Source organism: Sus scrofa, chromosome 9 (genome assembly GCF_000003025.6).
Source record: "Sus scrofa isolate TJ Tabasco breed Duroc chromosome 9, Sscrofa11.1, whole genome shotgun sequence".
Taxonomy (NCBI): domain Eukaryota; kingdom Metazoa; phylum Chordata; class Mammalia; order Artiodactyla; family Suidae; genus Sus; species Sus scrofa.
The window spans coordinates 52563373-52575448 of record NC_010451.4 but is presented as its reverse complement, the minus strand read 5'-3'; the positions used below and the strand labels follow the sequence as shown (position 1 = coordinate 52575448).

General features: G+C 44.1%; 1 protein-coding gene across 6 annotated transcripts in view; it reads right to left on the bottom strand.

Moving 5' to 3' along the window:
• Positions 1-12076, bottom strand: part of PKNOX2 (PBX/knotted 1 homeobox 2) — a 305484-nt gene that overhangs the window by 33057 nt on the left and 260351 nt on the right. The gene's annotated exons all lie outside the window — the stretch shown is intronic.

Below are 12076 nucleotides of genomic sequence, written 5' to 3'. Positions count from 1 at the left end.
CATATCTAGCCGCAGGATTTAAATTCTCCTTGTGGGTATCTGCTGATCGTTTGCCTGCTTAGACCCCACTGTTATCACAGCTGCTCTCAAAGCAATTTTGGCATGCTGAGAATGGCACTGGTCTTAGTGGTGGAGGGCCAGGAGTCAAGCCCCAGGCCTGCCATGTATGTCTGTGTGGCCTTGGTCAAGGGCTTAAGGTCTCTGCGCCTTGTTGTCTGACAAACGGGGACAATGGTGCCCTCCCTGACCACGGTACAGGTTTGTGGCAAGGACCATCTGAGGGAAGGTACAAGCTCCAAAGACTGAGCTCAGAACCTCTTGGAAGCACCCTGAAATGTCAGGGACTGTCCATTCCTACACAGATTCTGAGTGGCTTGTGCTGTGCCAGTCACTTTGCAGACACCCCACTGATACTTGCTGACTGACCGATTCATCCAGCATGACTTAGCTGGGCCTTGGGACACCCAACTGTCTGATGCCTCTTCCGTGCCCTTTGGATGTTGTATATGTGCCTGCTGCCTCTTCAGATGGACGTTCCTAACCTTTTCCTGGTAAGAAGCTATTTCTCAATTGAACTTTTCTCCTTAGCATTGTTATTATTGGAGAAAGAAAGTGCTATGGGATGTATGGAAAATAGAGGCTGGAAAAAAACTGCAATGATCCAGTCACCCATAAAGAATGATGATTTTTTTCAGTCTTTTTCACATGCGTATGTTTCAACATAGTTTTAGTCATCACGTACACACAGGATTTTGGTTCTTGTTTTTCTACTCAGTTTGCCGAATGTATTTTTCTAAGTGTCAGAATTGTCTTTTTTTTTTTTTTTTTTTTTCCCAGTCTCCCTTCTAGGCTGCAAGCTTCTGGAAGAGAGGGTGGTGTCTAATTTGCTTGCCCTGTTATCCCTGTCACTAACACATGTGGATACTGAGTAAATATTTGTTGAGTGGGTGAAAATTATTGAGAAAATACATTTTAAATTGTTAAATATTGTTCCACATGTACTGATTCCTTATTATTGGATATTTAGATTAATTCCAATTTTTCAATTTTATAAAAAATGTTACAGTGACTATTTTTCCAGCTTTATAGCTTATTCATGTTTCTGCATTATTCTCTTAGGACAAAGTCCCAAAAGTGACAGACAAAAAGCTATAGACACACAGGGAACTGTACCCAATATTCTGTGATAATCTATATGGGAAAAGAATCTGAAAAAGAATGGATTATGTATATGTATAACTGAATCACTTTGCTGTACAGCAGATATTATCACAACCTTGTAAATCAACTATACTTCAATAAAACTTAAAAAAATATAATGGAAAATAATATGAAAAAAACATATGTATAACAATCACTTTGCTGTACCACAGAAGTTAGACACAACATTGTAAATCAAAATATACTCAGTAAAATTTTTTACAAAGCTAAGAACATTCTTATATTCTCATGATAAATACTCATTATTTATCATTATTATATTCTCATGATAAATACTGCCAAATTGATTTTTTAAAAAGATGTTGGAGCAACTGGTCATCCACAAGCAAAACAGTGAATCTTGATTTAAATCTCACATCTTGTACAAAAACTAACTCAAATGGATCAAAGACCAAAATGTAAAGCATGAAACTATAAAATTTTTAGAAAAGAAAACACAGGAGAATATCAATAGGACCTAGGGCTAGGCAAAGAGGTCTTAGACTCGATGCCAAAAACATGACCCAGAAAAGGAAAACTTGATGAATTGGACCTCATCAAAATTCAAAATGTTTGCTCCTCAAAAGATGCTATGAAGAAGATGAAAAGACAAACTACAGACTGGGAGAAAATACATGCAAATTACATATCTGACAAAGGACTTATATCTGGACTATTTAAAGAGCTCTCAAAACTAAACAGCAAAATAACAAGCAATCCAATTAGAACATGGGCAAGAGATAACATCAGACGTTTCACTGAAGAGGATATATAGATGGCAAATGAGCACATGAAAAGATGTTTAATGTCATTAGCCATCAGGGAAATGCAAATTAAAACCACAATGAGATTATCACTACACATCTATCAGAATGGTTAAAATTAAAAATAGAGATAACACCAAATGCTGGCAGGGAATTAGAAACAAGATTACTCATATGTTGCTATTGGGTATGAAAAATGGCACAGCCACTCTGGAAAACTGCAAAACAGTTTCTTACAAAACTAGATACACCATCTAGCTCAGTAATTGCACTCTTGGGCATTTATTCCAGAGGAGGAAAAAATGTTCACCCAAAAACCTGTATGTGAATACATAATGCAACCTTATTTTTAATAGCCAAAACCTAGAAACAACCAAACTATACTTCAGCAGGTGAATGGATACAGAAACTATGATACATCTGTATCACTAAAGAGTACTCAGCAATAAAAAGGAACAAACTAACAATACCCTCAACAACAAGGATGGATTTAAAGGGAATTATGCTGAGAAAGAAAAGCTAGTCTCAAGAAGTTCCCATCTTGGTGCAGCAGAAACAATCCAACTTGAAAACATGAGGTTGCGGGTTTGATCCCTGACCACGCTCAGTGAGTGAAGGATCCGGCGTTGCTGTGAGCTGTGTGGTGTAGGTCGAAGACGTGGCTCAGATCTGGTGTTGCTGTGGCTCTGGCGTAGGCAGGCAGTAACAGCTCCGATTAGACCCTTGGCCTGGGAACCTTCATATGCCTTGGTGCAGCCCAAAAAAGGCAAAAAAAAAAAAAAAAAAAAAAAAAAAAGAAAGAAAGAAAGAAAAGAAAAGCTAGTCTTGAAAGGTTATATACTGTATGATGCCATTTATATAACTTCTTTTTTTTTGGCTGAACCTGTGGCATCAAAGTTCCCAGGCTAGGGGTCAAATTGGAGCTGCAGCTGCCAGCCTACGACACAGTTGCAATAATGTCAGATCTGAGCTTATTCTGCAAACTACACCACAACTCATGGCAACGACTGATCCTTAACCCACTGAGTGAGGCCAGGGATGGAACCCACGTCCTCATGGATGCTAGTCGGGTTTGTTATCACTGAGCCACAATGGGTAATCCCCCTTTTTTTTTTTTGGTCTTTTCCGTGGCATATGGAGGTTCCCAGGCTAGGGGTCTAATTGGAGCTGTAGCCACCGGCCTATGCCAGAGCCACAGCAATGCCTGATCCGAGCCTCGTGGGCGACCTACACCACAGCTCACAGCAACACTGGATCCTTAACCCACTGAAGGAGACCAGGGATCAAACCCGCAACCTCATGGTTCCTAGTTGGACTCATTAACCACTGAGCCACGATGGGAACTCCGGTAGTCCCATTTATATAACATTCTTGAAATGACTAAATTATAGAGATGGAGACAAATTAGTGGTTGCCAGGAGGTTCGGGGAGAGGGAGAGAGGAAGGAACTCTTCTGTATCTTGACTATCACAGTTTTTTCATGAATGCACACGTGATAAAATAGCACAGAACTAAGCACACACACACACACACACACACACACACACACACACACACACGTGCATGTAAAACTGGTGGAGTCTGAATAAGGTCAGTAGATCATATCATTGTCATTTCCTGGTTGTGAAATAGTACCCTAGTTATGCAAGAAGGGAATCGGACTGCTCTGTATTAATTCTTACAACTGCATGTGAATCTAGTTACAGCCAAATAAAAAGTGATAAAAAGGGTGGGGGCTTGCCTGCCGAGACTATTTATGTTGACATAAGCAATGTATAGTCATCCGTCTTTAGTCTTACTCTACCAGCTCTGTGGACCAGCATCCTGGTGCCCAGGAAGACAAAAAAGAGCATCTCTCCCAGAGAACCCCAACCATCGGGCTGTGGAGCTGTGGCTAGAAGCCAGGGCCACACCCCTCTCTGAGCTTCATTTGCATTTCAAGTCCAGAGCAACCAAGCAGCTTCCATGTTGGCCTTTGGATTGTCTGATGGGCGGGGACTGTGCTCTACTAATTAAAGGCTCTTGGAGGGCTGAATTAGACTAAGTGTCACTCAAAGACAGAAAGCATCAATTTTCAGGTGGGGATCAATCACAGGGTCTTGTCCTCAGGAAATGCCCCCTCCATGGGGCTGAGACTAAAGGAGACTGTGTTGTCCCCAACACAGAGCAGAAGAGGGACTTTTGTTTGGATTATTTGGACCAAAAAATGGAGTCAGGTAATGAACAAGTTATTTACTCTTGCCTAAATTCTCAACTTGACTTTAGCCCTAGAGATCTGGGTTTATGTCTCTAAGATTAATTAGCACAAACATAAGGTGTTTAATAAACACTCACTGATTGATTGATAGTACTACCCAAATATTTCTCATTTGTAATATATCTCAGGTACTATGTTCAATCCATCATATGCCTTTATTTATTCCACATAACCACCTCTGCAAGTAGATATCATTGTTGCCCATGTTTTACAGTTGAAGGAAATGAAGGCAAGAAATATAAATTTTACTTGCTTAAAGTCACCCAGTTGGTAAGTGACAGAGCTGGGACACGAAGCCAGGTTGCCTGTGTTGCTTCACCAGCCATGCGGGCTCTCAGAATTTATACAGAAAAAAAAAAACGGTGATTAAAAGGGTGCATGCTTTAGGAAAAACCAAACAGCTTTGGGGAAGATAAAGGTTAGGATTTCCAGAACCTTCCCTGGCAAGGTTTCACCCTTCAGCTGCTCTGCCCTGACCCCCAGGAGTCAGAATACCTCTCCAATGAGGGTATCTGCTTCCCCAGGTGTAAAAAGAGAGGATTGGACCATCTGGTGTCTTCTGTTTTCCAATTCTCTGAACAGCACAAGGACTTCCACCCTTGGTTCACTGATGGTGCTAAGAGAGGCCATGTGAGATGATCTAGGCCAGCCTCTAGGTAAGCAAATGGCCCAGACTCTCCCAGACACATGGCTGCATCTTCTCCTTGGAGGCTCCCCAGTCAGAGCAGTCTCTATGTTCTCTCAATCTGCTGAGCATTTCCTAACACTTACTGACATCTCTCCAGCCCAAATATAAAGTGCTTACTCAGCCTTCTGCAGGCATCAGGGACATCCAGTGCTCCACCAATATAATCTCCCTAAACTTAATATTATCCATTCAACAAATATTGTCCCATGATATGCCAAACACTGGACAAGGCCTATGACTTGAGTAAGCTGCCCTATTAGCTTTGTCTTCTCCAGATGAAATAATCCTAATTCCTTAAACCTTTCTTCTTTTTTCCTTCCTTCCTTCTTCCCTCCCTCTCTCCCTTCCCTCCTTTCATTTCTTATTTCCTTCTTTATCTGAGCTTTCCTTTACTGGACCCTTCTTAATTTTCTACCAATGTTTTATTTATTCATTTTCAAATATTTTCATGAGTACATACACATACATATCCACACACACAGAAAAGTGTGCATATCTATCCATTTATTTTAAAAATATAGCCAATAAATACTTACTGTATAAAAGGAATCAGAAAATATAACTAAGTAAAATAAAATAAAAAGTAAAGTCTAAGGAGCCCCCATTATGGCTGAACAGTAATGAACCCAACTAGTATCCATGAGGTTTTGGGATTCCTGTCCCCACTCAGTGGATTAAGAATCTGGCATAGCCATGAGCTGTGATGTAGGTCGCAGATGCGGCTTGGATCCCATGTTGCTGTGGCTGTGGTATAGGCCAGCAGCTGCAGCTCCAATTCTACCCCTAGCCTTGTAACTTCCATATGCCATGGATTGACCCTGAAAATCCAAACAAACAAACAAACAAACAAACAAAAAAGCTCTGCTCAAATGAAATACACATGCAATGTGTTTAAATTAGATCTGGTGCATAGTGGCCAAGAGTGGACCTATTTTTTGGTCTCATAAAGCACAGTTGAAGGATTACTTTTTTATGAGAGAACAGACTTGGTTTAAAGATTTAAGAGTGTAGAGTAAATCATAATGGTATTCCAGGGCAATGAATATGTAGGACCTATTCAATATTAGAGAAAAAAAAAAAAGGGCAATGCCATTAATATGGGGCAGCTGCCTGGCACAGCAGAAAGCCTGTGGGATTTACTGTCAGAGTCTGGATTTGAGTATAGGCCTACTGTTTACAAATTGGGTGAAATTGGGCTAATTCCATCACTTCCCTGAGCCTCAGTTTTCCTCATCTCTAAGTCACATGATCTGATAAGGGCTAAAGGAGATAATAATGTAAAAGTACATTATAAACTGCAGGGAACCAAATGCATATAAATTTTTGTGAACTCTTTTAATGATTTTGAATATCCTGTTGACTTTTCTATTGCCATTCCATTTTCAGATAGTGGAAAAATAATCATTCCCAGTTTTTTCTTTTATATTTATGTTTAGCAAATCATTCACTATCTTTTTTATTTTGCAATTTTGAGTTTTTGCCTCTAAATCAGAATAAAACTGATTTAATAATTAAACCATTTTCCTAAGTGATCCATGCCATGTAAAATGTTATTCCAAATCTTCTAGTGCAATAACAATTCTATTTAATTTAAGATTTTCACAGAATGTGATGAATGGATCCTTCATTTCTTTTCTCCAAGTTTTGCTTCATCTTTCAACTTCTCTCCCTCCCTTCTCTTTCAGAATAAAGCAGCAGCCCTCTTCTTCTAAGAAACACCCTTCACAAAAGCAAACTTCCACTTTAGTCTCATATCACAGTGCACAAGCCCCACCAGCCTCAGAAAAGTCCACAGGACTAGGGGCCTCTCATCATCTGGGAAGTTGCATGGCGTGATGTCCCAAATCTATTATTTCCTGCCTGGGTATTCTGGACAAGTTGTTTAACTATCTGTGAAATGTAAGCTGATAAAAAATACTTACATGGCAGAGTTGTGGTGAAAATTGAGAAAAGGTAATGTACACATATGTCCTGGGCACAGAGCAGCTATTATTTTTTTATTTTTTTATTTTTAGGGCTGCATTTACAGCATAGGGAAGTTCCCAGGCTAGGGGTTGAATCAGAGCGGCAGCCGCCAACCTACACCATAGCTCATGGCAACACTAGATCCTTAACCCGCTGATCGAGGCCAGGGATCGAACCTGCATCCTTATGGATCCTAGGCGGGATCATTAACTGCTGAGCAATGAAGGGAACTCCTAGAGTAGCTATTTTTTATACGTCAATTCTTAAGGCTAACTCGCCTCTCCTCCCACCATTGAGCACTTTTCTGGAAAGTGGCCTGTCTTGTAGGATTGTAGCCCCTTCATTTGATGGTAATAAATCTTTGCCTTTCAAAACATTTCTACACATAGCACTTTAAAATTTGCAAAATGCTTCTCTCTTATTACCTCATTTGAGTCTCATAAACATGGGGCCACACAAGCAATGGTATCACTCTCCTAGAGATGAGGAGATCGAGGCTCTGAGACTAGGAACCCACTAAATTCCATGTAGCAATTAGAGAGGAAGCTTTGCCCTGGAGGGCAGATTCCTTCCATTTCTTCTTCTGCACTGGGGGAGCTGGAATATTCCTCCTCCTTTAGAGATGAAGTGCTCTGACGTTTCTTGTGGGTCACTAGGGCAGCCAAAGCTAAAATTAAATGGAGAATTTTTCCAGATCAGACCAGCCCAGTCCAGCCTGAGCAGTTGGAAGGGTGGGATCATGGGAACAAGGCCTGGAACATGGAAGGAAGGTGAAAGCCAGGGACTGGAGACCACCAGGGGACTGGGGAAAGAATAAACACTCATGGAAGCCACCATGTAGGATGTTACCTAAGCTCAAGTCATAATGTGGCGCTTCCCCTCCCATGTCCTCAGAGTTCAGAGGAGCACTGTGGTTCAGGGGAAAAAGGTGAGCTTCAGGAGTTAGAACTACCCTGTGCAAATCCCATTGGCCATAAGGCTCTCAGTCTTTGATTCCCCCCTCTGTGAAATGGGTATAACGATAACCTCCTCAGAGAGCTATTGCGAGAATTGAACAGCAGAGATGGGTGCCAGAGAACAGTGGGGTTTGGAGGCTGAGTCTTGGGCCTTCCACCTACTGGGACACTCTGGACAATTCACACAATCTCTGCACTTCAGTGTCATTTGCAAAACAGGACAGGAACACAACTCCCCCAGAGCCATACTGAGGATGAAATGAGATTTGGCCAGAAGATAACTAAAGGCAAGTGCCTAGGAAGCACTAAGAAAGTCTTCCTCTTGGGCAGTGTAACTGCTGTACATAGGCCCAGGCTCCATGCCTGTATTTGACTCACGGACCAGCTGTGTGGTCCGGAGCTGGCGATTCCTCCTTGCATCTCAATCTCCTCATCTTAAAATGGGAATAATAATAATGTGTACCTTGTGGGTTTGAAAAGAGGATTAAATAAGATAATACATGTGAAGTATTTGGAATGGCACCTGACACCCTGTAAGTCCATTGTAAATGTTAATTGTCACTGGCTTTGATTATTTCCTTTCCGTGGCCTATGGTGTCTTATGGGATCTTCAGCTCCCATCTAGGCGAAGAGGGTCTGGAAGGAAGGCTGAAGGGAATGACCCTCTGAAGGCAGCTGGCCTGTGGTCTCTGTGGGCCCACGGCTCCTGCCGGGCTTCTTCCCATGCCTCCTTATTCACAGCCTCTGGCCTGTGGCCCTGCCTCATCTGCGTGGGCCCAGGGGCCTGGGGGCCCCATTTTGGAGCTGGCTTTGCGGTCAGGCAGCTATAATCTGTCCCTGGAGCCACACCAGAGTCTCATTAAAACGTGCCCCATAAATGTTAAAAAATTTACACATAAAAAAATTCCATGCATGAAACTGAAACCGTACGTTTTACAGCCTCGGTTTGAAATCTTGCATAATATATAAAACCTCGGCCCTGCACTGGGGGCCCGTAAATCAAATTTTATAAAACAAAAAGCTTTTACCTTTCAAAGGGGTTTGGGGAACTTGCAAATTTTACAAACTGCACCAACTGCCAGTCAGAGGCTGCTGGGCCTAAGCAGGGGATCAGTCGGCCAGGTGACAGAGGCCTGGTGAGCATTGCGTGGTGGGGAGGGGGGAGTGTGGGAATTGGAGTGAGGGTGTCCCCGGGGGTGCTAACCAAGGAGCATGGGGGTGGAAATGGGGACAGGGAGAGGGCCAGAGAGCGTGGTGGGCACAGAGGAGAGCTGAGGGTGGTACTCTTATACACAAGGGCTTTATTAGTGGGTGATGCAGAGCAAAGAGCCCACAGATCTGGATGCTGACAAGTCATTTCCCTTCTCCAGACTTCAGTGTCCCCATCTATGAAACGGACGTGCTGTTCTCTACAACTGTAGTTCCCCTACCAGCGTTTTGTGATTCTGCATTTCTCTTCCAGCAGGGGTGCTGTGGGAGCAGCTGGCTAACCAGGAAGGGAAGTTCCCTCAGAAACGTAGGAGTGGGAGCTGCTCGGGAGAGCTTAGTCAGCCACTCCCCTGGGAACTTGTCTGGGAGGCTATTGGAGGAAGGGAAGATAGACACAACTTTGATTTGCTTGGAGGGGAGGAGGGGGACCAGCTGGAGGGGGAGGGCCCACATCCAGTCCCAGTCATGGGCCTGGTGGGACTGGGGAGAAGGCAGGACTAGAGTGCTGTTCCAGGGCCAGGATGGGACAAAGTTTGGGGGGACCCTAGTGTCCTCCTGACAATCCCGTCTGTGAAAGTCAATATTCAAGGGCAAAGGAAAGCCGCCTTGACACACACATATATATAAAATAAATCTCTCAATTATCTCAGCTCATTTGCTTGGGGTCTCATTTTATGTCCCTGCTCCGCTGCGCAGTATATCTGTCCGGATAAAGAGTTACAGTCCGTTGGGCTACGTGTGCGGGGTTGTAAAAAATACAGATGCCAAATTAACTGGCTGTGGCACTCGGCAGCTGATTGAGCTGATAATGACGCGATCTGACCTTTTTCTAATTTCTAATTATGTGCATCTCGGCTGTGCTGGTTGCATGATTCTTGTTCTAATGATGGCTCCTGTGGCTGGCCTCTTCATCTCCCCCCTCCTGACACAGGATGACAAATGCAGTGGCAAAGGGCACTGCCTGACCCCCTGGTAAAGTTTCACACTCCCCGCCACACAGTCTATTTGATGACCTGGAGGTGAGGTGAGGTGGCTGGGATGCCTTGCCTTAGAGACACTGCATTTGACTTTAACCTTCTGGATGCCACGCATTTTTAAATGCCATTTAGTTCTATAAGCCATCTCATTAAATTTTTATGACAGTCACAGGAGATAGGCATATTGGCTCTACAGACAAGGAAACCGAGCTTCAAAGGAGTCATCAAAGTCACCCAGAGGGTAAGGCGTGCAGCCAGACTCGGGTCCTCCACTCCTTCCACTGCCTCCATTTAGACAATCAATCAATCAGTCATTGACTGGCCAACTCCTCTGGGTGAATCAGGTCCACACAAGGGGTAGGCTACGCAAGGCTTACTCCGCCAGTGGACCACTCCAAGCCCAGTCACCTGAGACAGAAGACCAGCCGCCAGGGGCCTGGGGCAGCTCCTACAACACCCACGTCCCCAGGTCAAGCGTGACATGTAGCAGATGTTAATGGAGTCTTGTTGGATTGAATGAAGGAATCAGAGTCTCTGAGTGAGCAGAACCCCAGGAGATGCAGGCGGCCTTGTCTGGGAAAGTGGGGAGGTAGCCACTATTTGGTCTTTTCCAGGCTGGACTAGACTAGAAGCTGTCCTGGGTGGCTCTTCCTTTGTTCACCTGGCAGGTGTTGGTGGGCAAGGACTGCAAGGTTTGTTTCCCCAGGACTCCTACCTTGGAAGAAGGTTCAAATTCTTTCGTATTATGCAGCCTATTTTAGGTATTTCCTACCAATTTAGGTTCTTTTGGGGCCCAGTGAGGGAGGTGCCCATTCCAGCTCTTGAAGAAATGGCTACCTCACCTCCTGGCTGCATGGCTGCTGCAGGATTAGCTTCTAGAGACCTGCCACAACTGCAATCCTGAGACGCCGACCAGCTGAACAGCAGGGCCTGGCCAGGCCAGCCTGCACTTATCATTCTACTCATTGGAGAGCCTGCACTGGGTCAGCTCTCCCAGGGGACCTGGGAGACCATGGTCTGGGCTCCCGGGAAGTACGGCAGCTCAGGTCCACCAGGGGAGGGGGAGGGCCAGGGCTGAGCAGAGGCACATCTATCTCTCAGAAACCTGCATGAGGAGTTCCTGTTGTGGCTCAGCGGAAATGAATCCGACTAGTATCCATGAGGATGTGGGTTCAATCCCTGGCCTCACTCAGTGGGTTAAAGATCTGGCGTTGTCACGAGATGTAGTGTAGGTCGCAGATGCGGCTCAGATCCTGCATTGCTGTGGCTGTGGTGCAGGCCAGCAGCTGTGGCTCCGATTCGACCCCTAGCCTGGGAATCTTCATATGCTGTGGATGCAGCCCTAAAAAAGCAAAAGAGCAAAGAAAGAAAGAAAGAAACCTGCGTTAAAGCTCCTGACCATGGCAAGTGCTTATCCTCTAAACGCTTCATAACACTTCACCAATTTCCAGGCCAGGGTGGACTCTCCTGGTAGCTCTTCTGGACTCTGTAAAGTACCATATTCAACTCTCAAGAGAAGCAGTGGGGTGGATAATTCACAACACAGAATAATAGTCAAGTCATTTAAATCTGTTCTGCAGGTGTGCTCTGTGTGTGTGTGTGTGTGTGTGTGTGTGTGTGTGTGTGTGTGTTCTTCCTTCCTTTCCGAAGTTACATGTGCTTTTCTAATTCTGTTTCCCTTCAGGCAGTAGGTACTGGCTAAACTCTGGATGCAAGAGGTCAGTGCTAAAAATCAATCAATTTATGGAGGAGAGTTTTTCAGAGCTTCCAAATTCACTGTGGATAATCTGGGTAATCCAGTCACAGAAAAATCAGGAATTGTGGTTAATAATCCCAGGGTGACCGTTCGTCATGATGAACGAATGTAGCCTCTCTACCACTCTCTTTCTCAGCAGAATTCCCAGGGCTAGATGAGAATTTCAGATATCATCCCATCAAGTGGTTACCAAGCCTGATTGAAGATTGTAATCGCCTGGGAAACCCTTAAAGATGTACATTCGTGGGCCCCAAACTTACTGAATCACAGTTTCCAGGTGGTGGGGCCCAGGAGTATGTACTTT